The 26,492-nt window shown below is 40.5% G+C and overlaps 1 protein-coding gene across 2 annotated transcripts in view; it reads left to right on the top strand.

Moving 5' to 3' along the window:
• The window catches only part of ZNF536 (zinc finger protein 536), a 353,074-nt gene that overhangs the window by 945 nt on the left and 325,637 nt on the right, over positions 1-26,492 (top strand). The gene's annotated exons all lie outside the window — the stretch shown is intronic.

The following is a 26,492-nucleotide window of genomic DNA, read 5'->3' as shown; positions in this document are numbered from 1 at the left end:
CTCCCTCCCTCCCCCCTTAGGATCCCGGCTAATCGTGGTGTAATTTGTAAACTCCCCCCCCTCTTTTTTTTTTTTTTTTTTTTTTTAATCAAAGTTAGCTGATGCATACCATGTGTCAAACTTGTGAGATTCAAGTGCCTAAGAGACCTGCCATTTTGTGCTCTAATCGACCTCTTATGAATAGGAGCCGTGCATAATGCTGCGAGGAGCGTTGTGACATTCAAGTAGGCACTAAATGTCAGGCCAGGTCTCAGCCCTTTCGGGGGGAGCGGAGCGCGCCCGGCGGCGCCGCGGGGAGCGGGGAGGCACCTGCCAGCCCGCCGCCGGGGCTTTTGTCAGCGCCCGGAGAAAGTAACAGGTTAAGGAGGAAACTTAAATGGCAATCCCCGAGGGGGGGTGGGGTGGGGGGGGTGGGGAGCATCCCCTTCCCGGTGGCGCGCTGTGCGCGGGCGCGGAGGGCCGCGGGGGCGCCGCTGTGCGCGGGGCAGCGGGCTCGCTCCGGCGCGGGGGCTGCGCGGGGCTGGCGAGGGGTGGGGGTGGGGGGGCACCGGGCCGGCGGCGGGATTAACGGGGAGGGGGGAGGAAGGAGAGATTCTTTGATGCTGTGTAGGAAAGAATCCAGATTTTAATGCGCCCATCTGTTGCAGTTTTGCAAATAATTAATATATATGGGGGGTGTGGGGGGTGTGTGAGGGGCTGAGGGGAGCGGTGCCGCCTGTGAACTTTAACGCGAAATAAAAGGTCGCGAAGATTTATGCTTTTTTTTTTCGGAAGGTCCGCGGCTCCCGCGGGGCGGCTCGCACGGGCTCCATCCGAAAAGTTAGTTGCCGGCGTCCCCCGCCGCGGCGGCGGGGCTGGGGGCACGGTCCGCCTGCGCGGAGCCCCCCGCGGGCCGCGGGTGCCGGCGCCCGGGGCGGGCGCGGCGGGGAGGGCTCCGGCCGCCGCCTGCCTGCGCGGCGGGCATTGTTTCGGGGTGCGTGCGGCGGATATGGCCGTGTCTGAGACTGTCGAGGCGGAGACGTGATTTGTCAGAGCCCTTCGTTTTCACTTCAGCCACCGCCGGGCCGGGGAGCGGCGGTGGGGCCCGGCGCGGCGCGGTGCGGTGCGGAGCGGAGCGGAGCGGAGCGGCGGGGCAGGGGCGCGGGGCGCGGGCCCGGCGGGGCGGGCGCGGCTGCCCGGCCGCCCGCGGCTGGAGCGCTCCGCGGGGCCGTGCATTCCCCCCGCCGCCGCCCCCCACCCCACCCCCCCCCCGTGCAGTTTAAAATAAATCCAACAGGGGCCGTGTTTGCTGAGCTGATTTGACCGGTTGATACAGATAGCAGCGGCGAGCCTCCTCGCTTATGTGGAAAAAGACTATTTTAAGTGTCATAATTAAGTTTAGAAGCCTTGTTTGGGCTCATTCACTGCTTGAAATAAAAAGGACTGGCTGCTTTTAGACCATTTCTGAAGGGGTTGGCTAAGCGCCTCTGCACGTTCACTTGGAGAAGAATGTTTTCTTTTCTAGTTTAATATTAGAAACTATATTTTTACTTGTTTAAACCGGATTTATTATTCCTGTGGAGATTTTTTTCTCTCCCCCCCCCCCTTCCTATCACTCAAATCTTTGTTCATTGTTCATTGACTGTGGAAGGCTGCTTAAATGTACGGAGAGAGGGGGGAGGCCCCCTTGCTGGTTTGATGTTGAAATAGTAAACCTGAATGAGGAGGGTGGCTGGAAAAGTGGACATTGCAGCTTTAATTAACTTCAAGATGCTTCGGCGAGGACCAGAGCGTAGTAGTGACGTTGCCTCATAAATCTGTCCAGTACAGTGCGTTGCATTGAACTATTACAGTATCACCGTCATATTGAATATTCACTACCTATCCGGGAGCAGATTTGCATAATTGGATCTTTTTTAAATGAAACTTGTTTGCAAAAAACCAAACAAAACTAAAAAAACAAAAGCCCAAGTGAAAACCGCGGCGATCTGCATGATTATAAAGGGTTCAAACATATCCGAAAAGTAAGTGACCTGCATAAGTACATCAATAGGTTAAGTGCAAATAAGATGAGAAGTGCTTCTGAAAGCTGTACATTCCCTATGTGGTCTCTTGGGTTATTTCTCAATAGCGGGATTTTTTTGTAGCCTCAGGGATTTTAGGTTTTCTGTCTGCTTTCATAACTTTTTCCCTCACAGTTCTTATACAAGGTGAGGCTTTTGTACCGTGCCTGTGTACCTGTAGTGATATTTTTTTAAGAAAATAGATTAGCAGTTTGTAATTTGTGCTTGTTTGAGTTGCATAATTACAGCTACCGTGGAAGGGAAATGTGTATTGCTGTTGTATTTCTGATCATTGAATAGATCATCACTAAATACTTTGGAATATTCAAAGATTGTGTGTGTATGTGTTTGTGTACGCTTAAAAATTGACTTAGCTAACTAAGCTGTTACTTCTTAAATCGTAGAGGCAACTAATTTTTAATGTGTATGTGTGTCCGTCCCCCGTTTGATGGAGGATGAAGATGACTGAAGTAATTAAAAATACCAGAAATTTTTAGAGTGAATTTGTAGATTATCTGTAAAACCCATCCCCTCCTAACCGAGTGGCTGGCTTACAATACCGCAGTTTTGGATCAGGCAGGTTTAGAAGTATTTTGTAAAATCAGATGCTGGTGTTTCAGATGCTGCGAGGACAAAGTTGAGGAGCGAAGGCAGTTGAAAGCGTCGCCTCCTGGGGAAGGGGAGCAGCGATCGGTGGGGCAAGCCGAGCTGAAGTGCAAAGTCCGCGTGCAGCCCAAGCCTTGCCCTGGCTCTCCCCCCTCGCTGAAGGCTGCTTTAGTTATGATGTCATTCTGATAGTGGAGAGCAAATGTCTCCTGATTCTACCATTAAACGCCTGGCTGATTTGCCTGATAATGATAGCATTGACGTCCTGCTCCTTGACAAATGCAAGCCCTATGAGCCCTATGAATTAACTTTTTTCCTATAGATGGGAGCTAGCTAGCTTTACGACTCGTGACTGTAGCAGCACTTCTTTGACAGATTACTTTGAACCTTCTCATTTGTGCAACAACCCCCCTTCCCTAAAAACCACTTCTGCTAGGCTGCTAGCAGACCCCTGTACAGTTTGGGCCTGATCTGCAGAGCTGCTGAGCACTCATCACTTCCACTGACTTCAGATGGAGTTGTGGGTGCTCAGCAGCTTTGAAAATCAGGCCCTGTGTTCAGTCAACAGCTGATGCATTTTTTGGCTTGTTTGGGGGTTTTTTTTTGTTGTTGTTGTTATTTTTTTTTAAGTTAGACAGCTAAAGAGGGTTCTATGATTTCTAGTCATTATAAAAATATTTGTAAATAGCTTGAGATGTTTGTCCCAGTCTGTTCTGTTTTCCCCTTTCTGCTATCCTTTTTTAAATTTTATTTTTAATTCATCTTCTAGTGGATGTGCTGTTAATCTTTGGAAGAAAAGAATCGGAAATGAGTTGTTTAAAGTTTTCAGAATGTTGTAGAAAGAAAATGTCTCCAGTTTAGTAACAAGTGCTTAGAGAATCGATTGCTGTTTCAGAACGTGCACTAGAAGAGAGTCTTGGTACAGTTGCTAAACCCTGCGATTGGGTGCACTTTCTCATAGCTGCTCTGTCTTCAGATTTTGCTTGTGACTTTGAATTTCTATCACTGCAGGTAAATGAGATTTAACGTGATTTCTTTTTTTTTCTAAAGTGCCAGTGGCTTAAACTTTGTTTTCATTTGCTGTTCAAATGATGACAATTAACAACTGCAGATGTAAGAAAGGTTAGTCTCTGTATTACATTTGCAGGGAATGTATCTAAAATATTTGCATGCTAAAGCTGTGTTTTGCAAATGAGTTCCTGAAGATACAAGTTCCTATGATGGAAATACTGTATTAAAACACTTCTAATAAATTGACTATGACTTTATCAATTGTAAAGAAGAAAAAGGAATTGTTCTACGGGCTTTTTGACTTCTGAATTTATTTGAGCTCTAATACTCAGCAAGTTGTCTGGCACTGTCTTCACTGTAGACTTTTATATAATGAACAGGCTGATTGTCATATTTTTGTCCATGCTAGAGGCCAATAACCCAACCCATTCATTATCAGAAGAGAGTAGCCTGCAAGTTGCAACATCAGTACCACTGTTTTGCTTGCAGCAGTGAAGACAGTGCTGAGATCAGAAATTGTGATCTTCAGTACAGAAAGCTGACACATTAGGTTGTTTACCCACCATGGGAGCCTTAGGTGACCAAAGAGATTTGCATTAGAACAGACGTAGAAAATCCACTAGTCCATTAAAATGGGCTGTGCTTATTCCCTGGGAAGCACAAGTTCCATCAAGTGTAGGAAAATCAGTAGAAGTAATTTTTCCAAATGTTGATTTTTGCTTAAAGTTGACTTTGAATTGCACAGGTGTTTTTAGAGTGCCTTGACTGGAAAAAAAAAAAAGAAAAAAGGCATTAAAAAAAAAGCGCATGGATTTATATGAACTTTATAAAAAATGGAAAAGAAACCCACAAATAGATTTATTTTTCTGATTTGAAAGAGGACAATTAAAGCTTTTTAGTATCTTCTGATTTACTGTGGTGTTTTAATAGGATTTGTAAGTAAATTTAAATTTTAATATCTGAATTTTTCTCAGATACCTGAATAGATGTATATCGACTCTTCAAAATGCTAAAAGCAGTACGATCTTGAAAAGCCATTTTTCTGTTCTCTCATTCACACCTTGCATTTTCAGAGGTGCAAGCAATTTGGATTCAGGGAAGGAGAACACCGGTGAAAAAATAGAATACATATTCTTTCTTTTATAGAAACATGAATAAACTTATTTCTGGCAACTGTAGATGGAAATCCAAATTTCTCTAGTGAAGACACTCTGGGCACAGATGTTCGCAGAAAGGGAAAAAAGGATGAACTACTGAAAGATAATATGTAAAAGTAAAATAACTCTTGAGATGCTTAGTTGGATGATCTTAGGGTTATTGTATGGATGTGTGGTTCTAGCTTCCAGTTGTGTGGCCGAATAAGGAATATGAACTTTTTTGAGACACTGATCAGAATCTGACCTTGGGTAGAAACAAGTGAAAATTGAAATGATTTGATGGATGTTTGTTGCTTAACGTGAAATAACTTGAGTAGTGTCTGTTTAAATCTCAGTGGATCACAGTAACTGCTGTGACATTTTCACTCCTATTGGAAGCTTAAGCAATGAAGCCAAGCACTAAGAGATTTGAAACATCGTTTCAGAGGTAGCAGAGATCCAGATCAGGGAAGGGTAGCAAGCAGGGCATTGCGTTGCCTCTGCCGAACTGCACCAATGCTGTGACTAAACACGCTCCCAGAGGGAAAATTCTTCCAGTATTCTGAATTTGGCACCTTTCCCTTATATTTAAATATGCTCTAATTTTCAGGTGCATCTTACTAGATAACCAGATGCATCAAAAAAGCAAGAGTTATAGAGGAGTAATTATAATTAGCTTAGTTGTCTGTATTTTTTTAAAAAAATGTAAGATGGGGCCTTGAAAGTATTTTAAAGTTGCTGTTTTATAGTGTCTTACTCTAAATACTCCATGTGAGATTGTTTTCTAAAGAGATGGGTTCATCAGGTCAAGTTGAACTATATTAAAGACAAACAATTTTGTTATAATCTGACTGTCTTTTAAACACAGATGAAGAAAACAGAACTAAAATAGCCACAGCAGCCTCAGTATCCGATCTTTTCTCCATTGTGCACTGCAGTGTTCAAGACTCGTATAACCAAAATAAAAACTAGGTTATTCCTTACAAGTATTTGTCATGTTATGAAAAAAGCAGCACTGCCTATCATGGTAGGACATTAGCAGAGAGTTCTGCAGGTAGCAGTGCCTGGGAAATAATGGTGATGGCTTTGATGGCACTCCCATAGCATGGGGCAAGCAACAGAGCTAGTTCTTCAAACCAGCTGCTCATTTCTGGTGCATTAGTGTTAAGCGGTCCAGCTGTAAGCATCTTGGACTTCCAGAGGGAGCGAGCACTTGTCGGGAGGGTGGAAGTTGCTGGAGATCAGGCAGTAACATATTCAACCAGTATAATCAGGGGTTATTGCAGGTGGGCTACCCACAGTGCCAGGGAAAGGCTGCTTGGGAAAATTTGTTCCTGTCTCAATTTTGTGAACAGGAGAAGCAGGAGAGGGGGGGAAAAAGGAGAGTATGAGCTGACTTTCACCCCCATGGCCTGTGTAAGGGTGAAGGGGCGGCTGGCTGTGGGGGGCGCTGCCCACAGCTCCTGCTTTGCTTTGGGACAGCCAGGGACGTCCCAGGGAGCCTTCCTTGCCATCATCCTCCAGTGGGCCGGGGTATCACAGTGCAAAGGGATAAATGGCAGTCCTGATTCTTCCTTTTATAATACACTTGTTTCAGCCTTAATGTGAGTTTTGTTATAGTTTGTGTTGGTTTTTTTTTTTTTAACTGTGATAAGCGCTGTTACAAACTTTTCCTCTTTTTTTATGCCTTTGGGTTATTCCGCAGCAGTCAATGGTTGTTTGTGAGGAGGATGGGAGCACTGCTGAGCTCATCAGTGCTACAGAGGGCTTGCTATCAGGTACCACAATCTACTTGGTCACAACAGGGCTGTGTATATTGCTTCCTCGGTAGTCCTGGCCCCTGCTGATCTAGGAGTTAGCCCCAGTAATCCACGTGATAGCACTGTGCTAGGTTGCCAAGCTGGCCTTATATTTATTTTTCCAAATGATAGAATACTGTATTAACATTGTTTTATTTCACTCTCGTAAGTTGGTCTCCACAGATTTGTGCAGACATTGTTACCATCAGTCTTTTGTCATTGGAATATCAGTGGTAGATATAGATAGATATGGATAGGTCCCTTTAATCTAAAATTTAGAAAAGCATGAATAAATAGGAAACTCAGGCAGAATTACTTCATGAAAAGGATAATAAACATATGGAATAAATTACCAGCAAGGAAAGGATAAATGAGTTCAAGGGAAGCCTAGGTTTGTTTCTTGAGAAAGAGCATGTGAAAGCTAGGGTGAAGAAAGCAAGGAGGTGTAAAGTCAGGTTTCTGTTAACAAAGGCTAACATGGTGGGCTGGATGTTCAATTCCTAACATTTCTTTTGATGACTCTGTACGGATGGGTTACATTTTAGTTTCATGTGTGTTTGTTAACATTGGCTCTCTAGGTCTACATGTAGGTTTTTTTCAGGGCTCCATAGAAATATTAAAACATAGGGCAGTGCAACATTTTGGTTTTGATACCAGTTTTCGTTGAGGGAGTGATGTGAAGTGTTGATTGAGCAGATTAGGGAAAAATCTTGCCTCCTCTATCTACTATAAACTAACTAAAGGTGTTAGTTTATAACAGGAGAAGCAGAAACTGCCTTCTATTTAGTGGCCAAGGACTTTTGATAGGTGTTTGCACTGCTTCAATCATATCAGTGCTGGAATAGTTCTGAAAAAAACCCCGCATGTAGACAAGCTCGGTTGTCTTTTGCGGGTGGTTTTTTGTTTTTTGGTTCTTTTTTTTGTTTGTTTGATTGTTTTTTCCCCCATTTTATTTTTCAAGGTTTTGCATGAACGTTTTCACAGCTTTTAGTCCATGCGATGACTTTTTTTTTTTGAATGTCGAGGGTTGACTCAACATTGGAAAGCAGCACTAGTTTTGAAGCTGCTGCTACAAGTAGCTTTTCACTGAACTTCTGTATTGTTGGAACGTATCCCACATTTTTGTGGAAAATGATGGGACTCTCAGAGAGAAGTGTGTAAAGGTTAGCAAAATTTTGGTTGATTTTGAGTGATTTCTAGGATCCAGTTCTGCTCCTTTTATTTTAATTGGGGTAGGACTGAGTCAGCAGGTAAAACCTCCTTTCCATACCAGGTGAGTCTCATGTGATTCCTAGTTTCACTGTAAATACATTGTGTAACCCCACTGTTTTTTAAACTCAGTGCAAAAGCCTGATGTTCTCAGGAAGTGATCCCAATTAAACTTTTTCTTGTATCATGATTTCAAATGCAAAAGAAACTCAGCCATTGGAGTTCTTAAAATGCAAAGGTTATAGGCTACCCAGCACTGGGATGTATAACAAATTTACTATTTCTACCTTTTTAAGGTATCTGTTCTTCATTGATTCATTGAGATTTTGCTACAGGACTGTAATTACTCTTAGGGCTAATAACTAGCAGAAGAGAACCCAGCCTCTTTATTAGTACCATAATACCAGCTAACAAAACTCTCCTGCTCTATTCCCTTCGTTGGATTTTACTACAATTTTTTTTTTAAATAGCTCAGATATTTTAAAATAGTCTTGATTGTTTTAAAGAACAAATGTTCAAGCGTCTCTCTTTTATTTGAATACAGAAAGCTATATGCATGTGTATGAAATAAATGGACATGCTATTAGGTAAATGAGCAGGAGGAAATCCACAGCCACTTCTGGATTAGAATTTCAATCTATTGTTTGTTTTGGTAGTGCCTTTGGCATGCTAGGTGCTTTCCAAATATAGAAGTATAGTTTCTGGCCAGAACTAGCTACACTTTTCTTATTGCAATTGAAAAATGCTAGTTCATTAGTTTGCATCAACATGCTGCATCTTCGAAGGATTTCTCAGGTCCACAATTGAATTTCTGCTCAAAATGAAAGAGTTGCATCTCTGCACTTCATTATGGACTAGGTGATTATGAAATGCACCTGGGTCACTGGAGAGCTAGGTTCAGATCATTCCTCTCATATCTGATTTGAATCAGCTTCTTAAAATCAAGTTTCTCACATCCCAGATGAGTGCCCTACTAACCACACTTTGGCTCTTCCAGGGTGAGTCTTTTAAGTTCCTGCTTTAGGCTATTCCAATTTAAGTAATCATTTAATTAGTCAGCAGGTCAGAAGAGGACCGACTCTTGGCCTGGGCACTCGAGTGTGATGCAAGAGACTGGGTCCAACTTGCTTCTGTTGCAGAATCCTGTACGCTGCACTCCTGAGTGTGATGTGATGAGAGTATTCATATTCTTAATGTTGTCTTGCTGTGTCTTCCTTTTGAAAAGTTGTAAAAGGTATCAGGTTAGTCCTGGTGGGGAACAAGGGGAAATTCTGAAATCTTCAAAGTATTTGTGGTATTGGAAAACTGTTTCTTATTGGTTCTCTACCTTTCTTGTAAAGTTCACAGTCTAATTATTATAACAGTCAGTTGGTGATGAGGTGCATCTTGATAAGTCAAAGCGTTTTCATCTCAAAATGGAATTTTGTTGCTGTTCTTTTGTTTGGTATATTATGTGTTTGAACAGAACTGGTTAACTGATCCTACGTCCCCCCTGAGCAGTGAGTGTCTGGCTGTAGGAGGTGCAATGGGTGCAGGGTTATACCCTTCTCCCGTGAGTATCTTGGACTGGCGTACAGCACAGCTTGTGGATGGCACTCTGTCTGGTAGTGCTGTGAGGTGGAGAGAAATGCTGTGTAAATGCCAACAAATGCCTTAGAGATGTAAGGGTTACTGTGCTGTTAGGGCTCCTTCCCTCATGAAGAAACTCATGAGAGATGTGAAAGACCTATGGAACCGGCAGGTTTCTCTGTCGGGATTCTGCAAAAAGGAGAGAAAAAAATGTCTTAATCTGTAGAAGGGGGATCTGCAAAGGGAGGAAGCCCTTCTTTCCTTAGAGATAGAAATACTCATTTTGATAGCTTCTGTCTTTCATTCTTAACTTCTCTGGCAGCACAACTCTGGCAGATCCCATGCTGTATTGGTTGGTTCCCCTTCTGGCTGCTCTGCAACTGTGATGGATGGGAGCCAAGAGAATAAATATAGCTCTGAGTTCCAGTAGTAACCCCCTGCCAGACTTCTACACAGCAACCTGGGAGGTCACAGGGCGGAGAGGGAATGGGTGATAGAAAATTTGGGCAGGCTCAGATCTGATGCCTCCAGCAGAGACAGTGTTCCTGTGGTTCGCTGAGGAAGGGGAAAGGTGCTGCAGGAACCCACTGTTGCCTTCGTTCCTGTGCAGAACTGAAGGGATCTGTAGATATATTTCAAAAGCAGTTACCATTGGCTGTACAGTTTCCATGTGAGTTTATTAAATGTGAACATTTTTTATATATAAAAATAACTTCACCATTTTGTTATTTCCTTTTACGTATTTCACTCTGGTTGGAAAAATGAAATCAATCTAGTCAGCTTTTCATCAGTTTCTCTTTGGCTGTCATGCAGTTGCACAATGCTGCAGTGCTTGGCTAGCAAAAATGTTTACAACGAAAAATTGTTTTCAATGGGATTAAAAAAAGAATCATGGAAACATTTTTATTGGTCTTCAATTTTTTGTACAACTTTGATTTTTACAAGTCCTAAATTACATCAACGGTGTTTCTGTAATTTGATCTTAATTATATTTTATTTTTTTATATATACTTGCAAGGTATAGACAAGATACTACTACTACTACCCTCTGTCATATAGTACAAAAAATGCTAGCCTGAATATTTCTTAGCAGCTGGTTCAAAACCCATGGAAATCATGAGCACCTTGTAGTTGACTCTCAAAGGTTTAGGTCAGACCCTTAGCCTGTGTGTAAATACCTGTTGCAGTTGGGTTAAACAGTCTTAATCATTTAGAATTGGTCTGAGTTGATCTCTGATCTAGCAATGCTGTGAGATTTCTTCCTACAGCTGAGGTGGATTTGGGGATATGCCTGCAACCCTTACATACCTTTACTGCTGCTGGTACCTGCAGAAATTTTTCACATGAAGAATATATAATATCAGATTCTTGGTTGATTAAGTATAGTAAAATCCTAGGAGTAAAATATTGGCTGATGGTTACACTTTGCATGAAAAATCTTTAATTCTTTTAAAAAGATGTTTATGATGAGTGTTGAGTTAATTTGGATTTTAATTTATCTTGCTTTATAGCACAAGTGGCAAAGGGCGATTTTGGGGATGGCCTAAATTTTTGGCTATTGATGGCTGTTTTACAAATATGTGGAGCATTGCACCTCTCCAGGAGGCTTCTGCTGCCAATATCAGAGCAGTATTAAGACAATCTCCCAGTGCTTCCCTCCCTCTCCATTTCTCACACTGCCTGACTTTCTACCTTCATTCAACGTCCCTCAGCTGCCATCATGAACCTATCGTATAAATGAGAAATGGGGACCCTTGGATAGCCTTTGAAAAGTGAAAGCCTTTCTCTTAGAGAATCATGAATTTCACAGGACTCAAGCTTACAAATACTTTTTTCAGTGCTTTTACATTCACCACCAAGTTCACTAATTTAAGACCTTAATGAATGTTGCAATGACTGGGTCCATAGTTGTCAGTAATTCAGCATCTTGTTCTCAGGTATGAGCCGGCTGAGTCAAAGTTTAGCTGCTTCTAGTTGAAGTCATCACCACACAAGCAAAAAACACACTGCTTCATAAATATAATATCCCAGCCTCTTGCAAACACCAGCTGTTGATTGGCTACTTCACACATCATCATACTAACTCACAGACTTCACACTATTAACCTTTTACTCACCAGACTCAACTTTTGCAGTGAATTCACATCCACCATTAAGTTAGACGTAACTTGCATTTGATGAGATAAATTCTGTTGTGGATAGAAACAAATTATCATGCAGACTTTTCCTGTGACATTGGGAAAAGTATTGAAATTTATGATTTACATTTTTAATAAAACCAGATGGATTTGAAAACTGTTTACACATGTATAGTCTGTAACGTAATGCAATTTTCATTCCTCTGCTCTGTAGTTGATATGAACATCTAAAGTAGGTTGATGCCACTGTAAAAAGTCTGGCTGGTCCATATTCTTTAACTGCATGACATTTTTTAGTGTACCTTTTTCAGAAGATATTGATGTTTTTAATCAGACAGGGACTATTTTTCTGGGTATGCTTTAGTTTGACGAGATTTTTCTGTTGGGAGATTGGGCTTTTGAAGACGTGTTTCATATATGTGAGTCAAATAAAATATTACCTATCAGAGTGAAAGACTCTCTTTTTTTTATATTGTTCCTTTACAAATACGGATGTACAAATAAGTCCTCAGTTTTTATTGTTGCTTGTTTTTATGACACGTCATATATCTTTTACTAATTGTACTTTTATTCTTGGTTTAATTATATTTATTCTGAAGCAAATGTTTTATTATTTCAAAAAATCATGGTACGACTTTATAGTTTCTGATTTGTTAATGAAAATACCCTGAATGCCCTGTTACCGCTATTTTTTTATTAATAATGTAACAATAATTTTCTCACCTTTCTCTCTGATGCTGGTGGTGGAGCTGAACAAAATAGAGCAAACCAAAGATAAGTTAAAGGAGAAGCACTGGCTTTCAGCATGTGTCCAGCTACATGTCTATGTACCAGAGCAGGATCTCTCAGATCAGGGTCTGTCTGTGGGTTGCCACAGTGCTAGGAAACATGTTGTCAGGAGAAACAGGTTTAGCAGATAAAGTGGAGTACTGCATATGCCTTTTCAAGCTGGGTTTGAAGACAACTTTTCCTCCTTTCATAATCTCCTCTTCTTTGAAATAAGAAATTGGTTAAAAAATAAGGGGGGGGGGGGAGGGGATGCAGAGCTTCTTGAACTCTTCCCAGTCTGTTAGAATGCGTGCGTGTCTGTACAGATTAATTCAGAAAGCATCATCTGTGTAAAATGGAAGTTAGCCTCGTTAAACTGTATGTTCTGCTAGGCTTGGAAGCCATTTGTCCCTTGTTCTGGGTCATAGGTGTTTCTTGGCCGCCTGCTTGGAGAGTGTAGAATTTAGTCCCCTCCAGTAACTTCCATTTAGGATTTGCCCCCTGATGAGATCATTATTTAGTACTAGGACAGCTTTTATATGTTGAGTAGGGATCATTTATTTCTATAGAAATAAGAGGACTTAACAGCAGTGCACAATCAATATGCAAAACCCTACTAAGATAATTTGTATTTAAATGTGAACAACATTAATTCTAAACAATCTTCAGCCCTTATTTAGTCCAATCATTGCTGGACATCTAGGTGAAGAAGGCTCTTCTAACTTATTAGTTTATTATCAACGATACTGCCAACACTTAAACCCTTCGATTAGGTAACCCAGGTACCTATTATTCTATTAGGGCTTGCTGCTCTCCGTTTGAAGTCCATACTGAAACACCTATTGCCTGGGCACAGATGCCCCATCCTTCTATAAGCAGGTGTATGCGAAGTTTGGCAAGTGTACAAGGAGAATGTAAATAATAATTACTGAATAATACTTCAGTTATTTTACAGGATGCTTGCATGTTTGTCTTAGAGCTGCACGACATGAAGGTACCTATAGAAGGAATAAATATGTTTATCTTCGAGAAACTGATATAACAAGAATAAGAAAACTTTTAAAATGGTCTTTAAAATGGTATTTTAAAATACTTCATTTGTGTGGTTTACATGCTTAGATTTTCTAAGGAAGGCTGTAAACAAAAGGTTCGGTAGCTTTTATGATTTTGTATGTTTTGAGGGAATCCTATGTTTCTTCAGCTGTGTTTCATGAGCCTTCTTTTTATAAACATGACATTCACATACATGTAAAGGATGTCAATTAAAGCTGTTCAGTGCAAAAATGTACGGGTGCAGAGTTGACTCCACCTGTACTGCTTCAGCTGATCTTATGCTGAGCATTTATGTTGTAGTGTTTGATCCTGAATTAGTGTGGAAGCAGTGGTATTGAAACATGTGCTTAGCTGTTTTGCTAAAATCGGATGTCAAGTGTTTAAGCATGTGCTTAAGTCTGTGTTGAATTGGGTCCTCTGAAGGTAAGAAAAGCTAAAGCAGTGGAAAATTCTGGTCACAATTCTATTAGTTGAGGAGTTAGGTGCTACAGTGTTTTGAAAACCTGCAGTGAGACATAAATCTGTTGCTCCCATCAATAATCCACGTGTTTCCAAAAGTTGTGTGGTCTCATAATTGTTTTTTAAATTGGCTGGAACAGTAGTTCTCTTAAAAATATGGTTCAAAGGAAGACTTGCTTTTTGTACTCTAGAATAGCTGTGGTCTTGAATTACATTTAGAAAAAGTTGTATTAAATATAAACAAATACAGTGTTCATGTAAACGGTAATTAAGCTCACATCACAGAACCTTGCTGCTTTGTGAAGAGCAGGAAAGCTCTTCCCACTTGTTCTTTCTCCACAACTTGTCTGGTGGCATTCCACCATCACCATTCCATAGCAAAACTACTTCAGACGCCCAAAATGATGGGGCCATTCCCACTGCCCATGACTGCTCTTGGCTCTGAAGGTAACGAAGCTGGGTCTCTGAAGCAGGTCCTGTGAGGGCAGCCTGGCTGGGCCTTACCAGCTACAGGGAAGAAAGTGCAGAAGGCAGAGGACTTCTAAGGAGTTTTATACCACCACATAGAGGTGATGAGGACAGCAAATGTGTGGTGAGTGGCCAGGACTAAGGCAGGAGCTGGAGTACTAGTGCTTACTCCTGTGTTGGTGAGGTGGAACATCAAGGGCTGCAGACCGTGGGAGATCCAACTTGGAGGCCCAAGTGAGGAAGGTGGAGGAAGGAAAGGAGAAAAGTCTTTTATTTTATCTCAGGAGAAGGCTATCCTCTATGCATTCAGATCAGAGCAGCCCACAGCTATATAAAACAGCTCTTATGCTCTCACAGGTTGTTCTGAACTAATATTTGCTATTTTAATTTTCTTTGCAGACCTTGATATCAAAGTCACTGCACTTTCCCTTCTCATTGGAACTCCTGGTAAAATGAGAGATCTATACCAAATATTGAAGAATTAAGCCTAACAGAATAAAAAATTAACATGCTAAATATCCTAAGTAATGATATAAACAAGGTGCCATGTCATTCTGCTCACCAAAGGCTAAGACCCCTCTTTTGTCCAAAACCAGATTATGTTCTTTCTCTCTCTAATGGCACTATTAGCAAATTCATACTGGAAGCCAGGACCTTATTTGTGATGCTGCTTCTCCTTTGGGGCTGATATTGAAGCACAGGCACAGTATAAAACTTCAGAAAGAAGGCAAATATCAGATAGTTTTAGCCCAGGATTAGCAGTTAGGACTCTTGAGTGTCATCTGAACATTGATTATTTGTCAGATAATGCAATTACATTTAATGGAGGGCACTGCTCAGGAGTTACATAGTTTAACTAGCACGTTTGGTTTTTATGCACTATACCATGTTCGCAGTCACAGCGGAAACATGAGTGACATTTGACACGGGGTTGCAGTAATACTTTTGCAAAGCAGCTGTGTATCACAACACTGACAAAACACATGAAATGCCTGTTCTGCACTCCTTGCTACCAAGTCTTGTTTATGCGCTCCCTGAGAGGCAGAGGCTGCAGAGAAGAGTGGTGTTGGAGGATGGTGTCACACGTTCTGTGCCTGTCAGTAAGCTGACACACTTGCTATTGACTGTGACATGTCACTTACATGAAACCATGCAGTGCTACTGCAGCTTGGGGCACAGCATAGGTTATGCAGCAAATTGCAGTCCCTTTTCATCTGTGTGACAGATAGACCAAGAGAAGCTAGAATCTGACTGAGCCCCTGGATTTTGGGGTTTCCACTCTCCCATTAAAAGAAAGGAAGAAAAGAAAGATATGTCTAAGATGGTTTGAAATAAAGCGGGGAAGAATCCTATCCCTGTCCCTAGGTGAACCCTGACAATAACAGGGAGGACTAGAGTGTCTCCTTATTGAAGTGTATAAGGAATGATTAAGTAAAATTCTTGCCTCTGTTTTCCCTATTAGCTTCATAGTCCAGTGAGAAATCCTGGCTCCATTCAGTCATGGGGACTTTTACCATTGAGTTCATGGGAACCAAGATTTCATCTTCAGAAAGGAGCAGAAGAATTGTCAGCTTTGCTCATCCCGTCAATGATGTGCTGATTTGTGCTCCTTATGGATGTAGGATCAGTCATTCCTGTGATACCCTGAGAAAACCTTCCCTACTCAAAAAGCCCAAGGCTGGTAGACTGACTTTTTTTTTTTTTTTTTCCCCCCCCCACCTCCCCTTCAGTAGCATAACCTGGCGCCGCCTTCTCTGTACCAGAAAAGTGCCTCCGAATTTCAGGTGATCAGGCAAGCCCTAGGACACCCTACAACGCTCTTCTAGGCAGGCCTGCTGTCAGTTCTGGCTTGCCCATGCCTGAATTTGTGTAGAGTCCCTCAGGTTGTCACCTGCAGACACAACAGTTCCAGACTTCATGGTAGCAGTCAGAGATGCCATATTGACTAAATGCTCTGCTATCACAGTGATAGCCATAATGTAAATACTCCATCACAATGAAATGCAAATTTGATTAAGTATCTGAACTTGGTTTATTCATGACAAGCCAGTATTTGGCTCAGGCTCATTTTAGACTTTGAGTATCAAAGGGGTAGTCTTCAGTGATACTGAAATCTCTTAAGCTGCATTCACATGTTCCATCCTGGAAGGGGCTTCCAAGATTGTGACTCAGTTTCTGCTACCAAGAGCTAAGATCTTCCAACAGTGGCTGCCTTACACAGGGTATTTAAGCCCTCTATCAGAACTTTTCCTTTATTTAAACAAACCCAAATCATGAGTTCAGTTAAGGCTGAGCTTCCAAAACTGTCCTTAGAGTTTCAGTACGCAGTGGGTTCCAGTTGGTAACTAGGTTTTGAATCTGAGCAATGGATGCTAGTTTGCTTTGATTATTATTGGTTGTACGACAAGAAGTAACAGAAAGCAAAAGGGAGAAAGTCCTAACACAGTCCCTCTTCAGCATGCTTCAGAGATCACAAGCTTCTGCCTTGTCCCATCTGTATGAGTGAAAGACATGTTTCCCTTTTAACAGGAAATTAAATGGCATAGGTTAAAAAAGTGAAATCTGCAAAATATATTTGGGAATTTGTGTGTAAATTCTCAGAGAATTTTGGTAATTACATGTACAGATTTGAAATCCTGAGAAGGATGTCCAGCAGTAGCAAAGCGTGTGGATGAACGCTGCCGTGGTGCACGCAGATAATTCATATTTTCATAGGACTTGATCATCAGCATGGGAGTAATCTCAGACTTGGCTAATGAAAGTGGCTGCACCTGGTTGAGATTCTGCTGGAAGCTTTACTCTGTCAAAGATACTTATGTCCGGGTGCTTTCTACTTTATAAACCTTGCCTCTTTCTCGCGCCCTTAGTCATAGTTGTGTTGAAGAGCTGAAAAACTTGAGATCATAGCTGTTTTGGCAAAAGCTGACCGTGCATAAATGTGAATATCTCTGAAGGCTGCTCTTGCATGCAAGATTATTTGGTTATTTGAAAATGTTTTTGAATTTGATAGCTGAATCATTGCCTCATACTTTGTAAGCTGTAGCTTGTTCTGTGTATGTTTTATAGATACATTTTTATTTTTAACCTCTGCCTGCATTCATCTGGTAGCTACCATAATGACAGGTAAATTGAATGTTGATTCCATGAAAGAAAGTTGTCTTTTTTGTTAAAAGATTTCTAAAATCACTTATTTCATCAGTGCAACCTGGTGGAGCACCATGCACACTTTACAAATGAAAATGTGCTCTCCTCATCTGTCAGTGCAGTATGCTGAAAAATGAACATATGAAGGCAATTTGAGTGTTGAACCTTCTTTAATTCAACACATCATTTGGTTTCAAAATAGTTAAGTAAATTGTATTAAATAATTGTAAACATTCCAAACAGTCATCCAAAGCAAATCCTGTTTTGCATAATCGTAACTTAGGAAGAAAATATTGAAATATAAATTGAGGAAGAGTAAAAAAAAAAACCAAAAAACTGGTAAACTATGACAGTACACTTAAAGCTGTTCGTATACTTAGTAGATATTTGATAAAATTTTTGTGGTTATTTAAGACAACTGTGTAAAATTTCAGAACAGTATAGGTTAAAAATACTTAATATATTTTTGTTGCTACATCCCTTTGAATATTTATTTTCTGAAACTTGAAAGCCGCATGCAGTCTGACTTTTGTGGTGCAAAAGGCTTTTCATTCCATAAAGTGCCTAGAAATTCGTTATGTGATCAGTTATATAAATAGGCGTATTGTTTAGAAAGTGTCTAAAATGAAGTCTGTCCTTTAGCCATTTCTTTCTCCTATTAAATTTTTAAAGACACATATTTCAAAACCAAACAAACCAATTCCAAAGGGGTCTAATTTTCTTCTGTTTCTCCCAAAATGTACAGTGTGTTCTAACTCCAGTTAGGCTAGTGGGGAGTCTTTCATTAGAAAGCACGCTGTAGCAAAGCATGTATTTTTTGTTAAGAAACAGTGAATGATATAATAATTGTAAAGGACATCTACAGTGTAACGACGTTTATGTGTTTTTCAAAGGAAAATGCAAACAATAGGTAGAATAAAGTAAAATCGATAAAAGGACATTGTATGAATATATCTGGTCCATTAGTTACAGGGAAATCTATTCTGTTCAATCTGAAATCACATTCAGCTTATGAGGTGGATAAATAAAAATGTTGGGTCCCAGTTATGTAGTCCTTTCTCCTTTTGAGCTTAATGGCAACTTCGGATGAAATGGGACATCAGGATTAAAACCCAAATTAATCGCTGTGCAGCATGATTTTCATCACACTCACTTCCTCATAGGTTATTTCCACCGAGTAAAATCATTGAAGACTTTTTATTATATGCTTGGCTACTGTTTCGGTGTTATGGGGTGTGGGGGAATTCACGAGTAGAGTATTCTTCAGTTGTGAAATGGGAGTGCGTGTGCACCTGTTGAGTTTTGTGCCTGAAAAAGTGTGCTGGAAGTTTGCTTATTTAACTTCAGTTATTCCTTCTTTCTTCCTGTTTGAACATTGCGCAGTTTCGACAGAAAGATGTTGTGAAAGACTGCATGCCTGTGGTTCCCCCAAACCCTAAAATTTACTAGGGACAACTGATTTCCTCACTAGAATTTCTGATCCCTGTGTGCCAATTGTTGGCTGATTAAGGTCAATGATAGCACTTATTCAGTACTTATATTGACTCGGATCATGTGATAGAAGTGATTGATTTAAGCACAGGATTGCTAATTTTCTATTGTAGCAGTTTCTTCTATAGAGCCAGGTTTTACATTACCAGGAGTTATTTATACTGTATCTAAAAGCAATTCATTTTTCCCCTTACAGGTAGCAGTGCCACTGCATACATTCAGAATTACATATTTCACTTGTGGGAGAGCGTTTTTGCCAGTGTCAGATGTACCCTTTGTTTCCAGAGATCTTTGGATAGTCTGAGATTTCAAATAGCAGATAATAACATGCAGTGTGTATTATTGATGTTGTCTTAATTGTCTTATTGACAACTCACTTGCACTTGAAGAGGCATGCTAATATCAGACTTTTTATGAGACTGCATGTATTTTCATGACTGGAAGCCATAGCTACAAAATGATTTTAAAAAGCACACAACTATTAGTCATTACAACATGTAGAATTTTTAGAGTGCACTTTTGGGTCTGCATTCTGCATCATCGCCGTTTGGTTTTGTTAATCCAGTCTCCCCACCCTTAATTTTTCTTTGCTAGTCTCTAATTAAGCTATGCATCGTTATTTAGCATGGAATTGGCTCTAAAGCAAAGTACTGTGCACTGCCACCATTACCTGAAAAAATAGATTATAGGAATAGAAAATTACAAGCCTGGAAGATATGAGAAGATGCTCATATAAAGGGAAAATACAAGCTATTTGCCTCTCCAGTGGAAGGAGGGGGTGTAGAAGAGAGCATACGTTGTGTGCAGCTTAAAATGATAAAAAACTAGTTATGAATATACTAACTGTGATATTTGTTTCTGGTGAAATAGGTTCATTTAAGATGTTGGAATAGTTACTGTTGGTCTCTTCTAAAGACCTGTGAATTAACTTGTGACATTGTTAGAATTTAAAATCAATAAAAATAAAACTACAGTATGTATCAGCATGAGCTGACAGATGTAGACAAGTATTAAGGAAAATCTCTTGCTGAGAATGATTGTAGCCTGAAGTATTCTATGTATGAATGATCCAGACATATTTTAGATTTCTGCTTTAGAAAACCTCCAGTTTGGACAAATGGGTCTCTTCATGTGTCTGTCAGGGTGAAAGGACCAGTTTGCTTATATTCCTTCTGTCAACAGTGTCTTCTGGGTGCTGTTTTTCCTGTTGTTCTTGAGGACTCCACCGGGGACTGTTTGTTCCCAGTCCTGTTTGAAACGTGAACCCCTCTGTTCCTCTATTGCTGTAAAACACGTAAAGGCAGAATTTAATGTAAGCTCTGCACATCCTTTCTGACCCTCCTTTTTCTCCTAACGTTACTGTGGTTGATTTCCTTGTGGATATTCAAAGGAAGGAAGGAGATGTTCAGGTTGACTTTCTCTTCCTCCTAGTTTCATAACTTGTCTTGGTAAAACTTGGGTTTCTACCCAGGAGATTAATACTCCAGTTCTGTTCACTGATACCTTACTGTTTTCCTTCAGATTTTTTTTTTTTTCCTGAGATACTGAAGTCATTGTGAAGAACCATAAATTCATTCTGCAAAATACTTCTTTAAAATTAATATTATTTGTACCTGTCTTCCAGCTCCCTTCAGCCTGTATTGCATCGCTTTTGTAATTAAGCTTTGTCATGCATCTTGAGGCCAAAGAACTTGTTATTCTCTTTTCTAAATGGGCCTCTGTGATCAGGTGTTTTGTTAAGGATCTTAGCGACCTTCTAAACTTTTGCCACATTTATGCCACCTCAGTTTCACCTTAATAAATCAGGACACAATCTGCCTCCTGGTATTTCTGTAAAGAGGCAAATGAGTAAGTTTTATATGTAAAAATATAGTGTTGAAATGTTTTTATACCCAGAGTGTCCTTTTAGATAAATAATCTAGATTTGGGGGCAAATTCTGTCTGGTAGAATGTCCCACTGCTGCCAAACATTGGTACCATCTAGGTCTAAAGCATCTGAATCCAAAGGTTTCATCGTTAATCTCTAGGTTCTTGTACCACTCTTTCTTCCCTGGTGGTTGTTTTTTGGGGTTTTTTTTGTGTGTGGTTTTTTTTGTGTGGGGTGGTTTTTTGGTATTTTGTTTGTTTGGTTTTTGTTTTTTGTTTTTTTTTTTTTTTTTTTTTTTCTCTACAGAGGAAAGAGAGCTGTTGCTGGGGGGAAGACGGAGTGGCAAAGGTGCCTTATGAACCCTAGCTGCAGTTCTGGGTGCATAGTACCCACAGGAATATTTTCCAGTAAGCGGTAGTGTTGAGTAGCTCAGAAGTGACCTCTGCATAGCATTATCCTGCCTTGCGAGTGTGTGGATTGGCCATATCTGAGGATCTTGTGCTTGATTTCTAAAATAGATCAAGTAGTGTATGCCTGGAGCAAAAGGTGTCCATCTGTGAAATATGAGCTTGAATGACCATAATATCAGGAAAAAAAATGGATGACACCTGAAAATTAAATTTGTTGATAAAGCACTGGATAGAGCTTCATTCCTGATTCTTTTCCTGACTCTCAACGTGACCTTGGAAAATTCATTAGAAGGTGATTCTTACAGGTGCTGAATACCTCTTGCTACTAATGAGTCTTGTGGGTGCAGTGGGGACACTTATCACCTCTGAAGATCAGGCAGTGCTTGCATGTCTGTCTGCCAAGTGGGTAAAAGGATTTCTACAACCTTTAAGAAACATGATATTTATTGATGAAAAGTACATAAATATGCCTTTGCTTTAATAGTTTGCTTAGAAAAAATGAAGAGGACCCAATCTGGCTGAATGAGTGAGGGTGGAGGAGTGCCTTGCTGTATGTTTGCAGGGTGGCATGTTTGGCTGGTGTGGAAGAAACACCCTTACACCAGCCAGTGGCCCATCTCGCCCTTCATGTGCCTGATGCCAGCAGCAAGAGGTGCCTGTTAAAGAGGCCACGTGAGTGCGGATGCTTTTGGTGGTCCATTACCCTCACAATATCCTTGTACTCACAGTCGTCGTAGGGATGTTGGAGGGTACATCCTGATCCTTCTAGCATGCTCCTATGGGTCTTCTGGCTACAGGTTTGTCCAGTCTGCAGTTTGTCTCCCACACCTCCTGTGGCAGCATGGTCCCAAGATTACTAATGTTTGTGCAAAAGAGTATTTTCCTTTTTCCCATGGAGCAGCCACTCTACCTCCTTCATAATTTTATTTGACCCTTTAAGTACCTCTAATTCTGCTACATTCTTTTGGAAAAATGAGGCCAGAATGCTCCACAGTATTCTAGATACGGGTGCACCAAGGTTTCCTGTTGTGGCAGAAGGATGCTGTCCATCTTGATCTTAATGCCCTTCTAAATGATGACTAAGGCAGTGTTTACTTTTTCTACGTTACTGAACTGATGATTTCAGAGGACTGTCAATTCCAAGACCTCTTTCCTGTGCTTAGAGGCCATTTCCAAATTCAGTGTTGTTGTGTGTGGTTGTTTAGATTGCTCTTCCGAGATGTCAAACCTTCACATTTTTCTGCGTTGATCTTAATCTGCCACGCTTTTGCTCACTCAGTCTGGCTGGCCCAAAGCTTAGATTCCTCGCCCCAAATTTTCCCTCCAGCCATAGTCTTGCCTTTGAATAAAATGGCTCAGCCAGTGATTGCTCTCTGACCAAAGCAGTTTTTCTTCACCCTTTGGGAGGTTGTTTCAGTTTCAACCACATAGCTCGCAAAACCAGTGCAGGAGTTCCTTCTTTGATACAATGTCCCAGAGATTTGCAAATAGATTATGCACCTGACAGTTTTGCTCTTGAAAATACTCCTGGTCTCTGGTTAAATATCATGATTGTGGAAAAGCTGGCAGCAAGCGGGCTTAGGCCTTTAGAGCAAGCTTTACTCTTGTACAGATTAGGCATGGAAAACAACTTTGCATTTGATTGTATTTCTAGAGAATTATACTTGAGGGTTTCCCACATGGACGGTTTGATGCAGGGCACCTCTGATGAAATGCCTCAGCTGTTAAGCAGGAGGTCAACTTTGAATTGCTGTAGTAGTTTTTTTTCATCTAGTCTTAGAAGATGTGCATTCACACAGGAGTTGACACTTCATGGTATCTCCAAATGCCATAATCGGGTTGAGTGGTCTTTGCCTGTTTCACTGTCTTTTAGGAGGAGAACTCTAGTTCCCCATTAACAACTATTTGATTCATAAGCAGTTGTACATTGAAACAGTTGCTTCAGGTAAAGAGAAAGTTGCATAGGTGTCTGCATGACACTCTGAGACAGCTGCTGGAAAATGAAGTCTTGTAGGAAAGCATATTAGGCAGTCACATAGGAACTGTTAAGCATGATTTTTGCTCCAACAATGTGTTTTGATACTTCTCTATTTGAGTTGTTGTGTGGTTAATGCTGTTCTTTAAAGTCTCTGTCCTGTTGTCAAAAAAAGCTCACTTGCAATATTCCCCGTGCTAGGATATGGTGAGAATGTAGAGTCAATACTACCTGCCAGGACCAGTGGAGCACAACATGCTCTAGTTACATCATCTTCTATTTGTGAATTGTTACCTTGGTTGACATGGATAAGAGAACGAGCACCCTCCAGCACTGACACCTTTAGTGTCTTTAACTTGAGTAAAAAGACTTAGTATTCTAGTTATAGCTATTACGCTTGTATCCTGGGAGCCAGAGAATAGTGGGTTAAGCTTATGTATGTCTAGGACTTAAGGTGAGACCTTGTTTGTCAATTTAAAACTATTTTCTTGTTTATTTGTGTTGCAGAAGTAGCTCAAAGAAACGGAAGTCTAGGCCTGTTGTTTAAGCTAAATCAGAATTAAATGCTTATGATGTTCTGGGTGAAACTTACCTGCTATTTATAAGACCAGTCCACAAGAATCATTCATATTACCTCCTGAAAGTGGACCACCTTGTTTAGTTCCATTCACCACATTTTCTGTAATGTGTCATTTTTCTCTGGTTAATGATTGTTGAATTTTAGATATTAAAAATTATTAAGAAAACTGGTGAAAAGAATGGGTGAGATTTTCAAAGTTGCTGTGTAATCAAGAGGTGTTTTAAGTGGTCCCTTTTTGTGGTGTTTATCCACACACCCTCTTTCAAGATGTCCTTTTCTTCTTCAGACTAGGACATTGGGGCTTGTAGTTTCTTAAGAAAGTAAGACTGTTGGTGGAGGAGTCTCTCCTTACCTAAATTGAACTGAAGTTGCAAGGTTTATGTAGCATCCACAAAATCATCATCAGTCCTCCGTCACTGTCGCTGGGAGGGTCAGACCATTATGCAATATGCGGTGTAAAGTATATTTAGAAGAGTGCTGATTAATTTTTCTGGTTGTGTCTTTATTGATTGCCAGACTTTTTCTTTAGATAACAATTCCTTAAATCAAGTGGTCTGACACAGTGGGAACCAAGGATTTTGGTCCGAGAACTGCACTTGTATCACTTGGTGGTTGAGGGAAGTGATGGACTGGCTGATTTCAAGATAGCTTATCATTGCAGCTCCTGCTGCCTTCTGGGTCTTTGGTAGCACTCCAGAGAGCTGACTTCATCCCCACATAGGTATCACGGTTGAAAGCTGAAGAAACTTGGAAATTTTGTAGTTTGTGTATGGGGATGGAGAACTGGCTAAGGGTGGGAAGATGGCAAGAGTTTCTCTGGAGGCTGAGGGAAGCAGAGTGCACGATGTTGTGGGGTAGCAGCATTTGGCTGGCACAGAGGTTCTTAGGTTCAGCCTCAGCTTGAGAAATTGAAGTTACCCAGTCTGTTGAACATTCCTGCCACAATTAAGTGTCAGACTGTGACCTTTAGTATTCTGAGAAAAGGAAAAATTGTTACCTTAAGGAATTTCCCATACCTTGAACCAGAACAGAATTCACGGCTATGTTCTGGAATTATCTTGGTCCTTGGAGACAGAGAACTTTCTCAAAATTTACTGCTCTGGGAAGCTGCTTCTTCAGCAGCTTTAGTGGTTGTTTCTATCGTTAGACAAATTGGTGACCTTTTGGAGAGCATCGTGTTATCAAACAGACCAATCAACTCTTTAGCAAATGTATAAGATTCATCTTCATTTAAGTATCTATGTGTAGAATGAAATTGAATGCGTGTCTAATACATAGATTTCGCATTGCATTTGCCAAAGATGACATTTATTTGGTGTGTCTGATTCTTGGAAAAATAATCCCCAGAGACATAGGACTTGATTTCCTCAGCACAGCTCTTGTTGCACTTTATAATGAAAAGTAAGTGCTTGGCCCTTCTGGGAATCAAAATGTGGATGATCCAAAATTAGTGTCCAAAATTTTGAGCATTCTGATATGAATGATTAAAATATTAAAATTAAGACTACCCAGAGCAGAAAGCAAGGGCCCTCAGTGTTAAAATGCATACATACACGTGCACGCACACACAAAATTAATATAAGGGATTAAAATTCAGCTCTGATAAAACTGGAAAATACACACTGTAGAAGGTAGGGTAGCATGTCTTCAAAGGTTGGTTAGTGCTTAAGGTGACAGAGAAAATTAATGCACGTGAATGACAGTTGTTCCTGAGAGAGTCATCAGATGCAACTGTGAAAAGTCTCCTTTCCTTGGATCCCACTTAAGATGAGAAAGCTGTTATAAATGTTTGATAGAACAAGATGGACAATTGCCCCAGGTGGGTCTGAGGTTTGACCTCTGCCACAAACTGTTGCAAGAAGCTGTTTTCCACAGTGCCTGTTTGATGTAATTCCTTTGCAGGATGACACTAGAATGGCTAAATCTCCGATTCCTTTGTCTTGCAGCCCTTTTGCTCCGTTGGTAGATCTAGGGAGATTAGGAATGCAGGACACAACATCACTATGTACAAAGTTTGTATCAAATAAAAGGATTCAATTTTCTGCCAAGTTGGGGTTTAACCTCTCCTAGATCCTGAGTTGTGCATAATTAATGTATTTTCAATATCTTTCAGCATTTGACTTTCAGAATTCTCTCCCAGAATTAATCTTAAAGATGTTTCAGTATTCTGCCTTCAGGAAGACAACTTGCTTTTAGCTCATGCCATAATTTTTGGTTTCAGTTTTTGGATGTCATGTATCACTCTGATTAAATGTCTCTTTCTTGCAGAAGGCTATTCTCATAGGAAAAAAATCAAGCTATTATCTAACAAATGTGTGGCAGTTAGTGCTAGCATGGGTTAGTATATTTTTAACGGCGGCAATCTCTTCCATTTTGTTGCATGTGAACAAAACCTCTTGCCTGCTTTATATCATCAAAGAGCTTGTCCAGATTTGGCGGTTTTACGTTGGGTAATATTATGATGGACGAGTTGACAGTTCATTAAACCAAAGATTTTTTCCGTCCACAATAGTCTGTCTTCTGTGTATTTACTATTATTAAAGCCTGCACAATAGCATCTGTAAATAAGACATGCCTTTCCTCTCCACTAGCGTCGACAACTGATGGTGGGTGCCTACTAACGGAAATAAAGCTAGAATCCTGCTGGGCTAACTTTTAATTCAACAACACAGTGTGTATAAGTAACTAGTGCCATTGTGGAAGAATGGTTTCCTTCCATTAAAGCAATATTACCGTCCCTGATAGTCTTGCCTGTCAAATATACCAA

This window comes from Falco rusticolus, chromosome 15 (genome assembly GCF_015220075.1).
Source record: "Falco rusticolus isolate bFalRus1 chromosome 15, bFalRus1.pri, whole genome shotgun sequence".
Lineage (NCBI taxonomy): Eukaryota > Metazoa > Chordata > Aves > Falconiformes > Falconidae > Falco > Falco rusticolus.
This window is presented reverse-complemented; position numbering and strand designations above follow the sequence as displayed.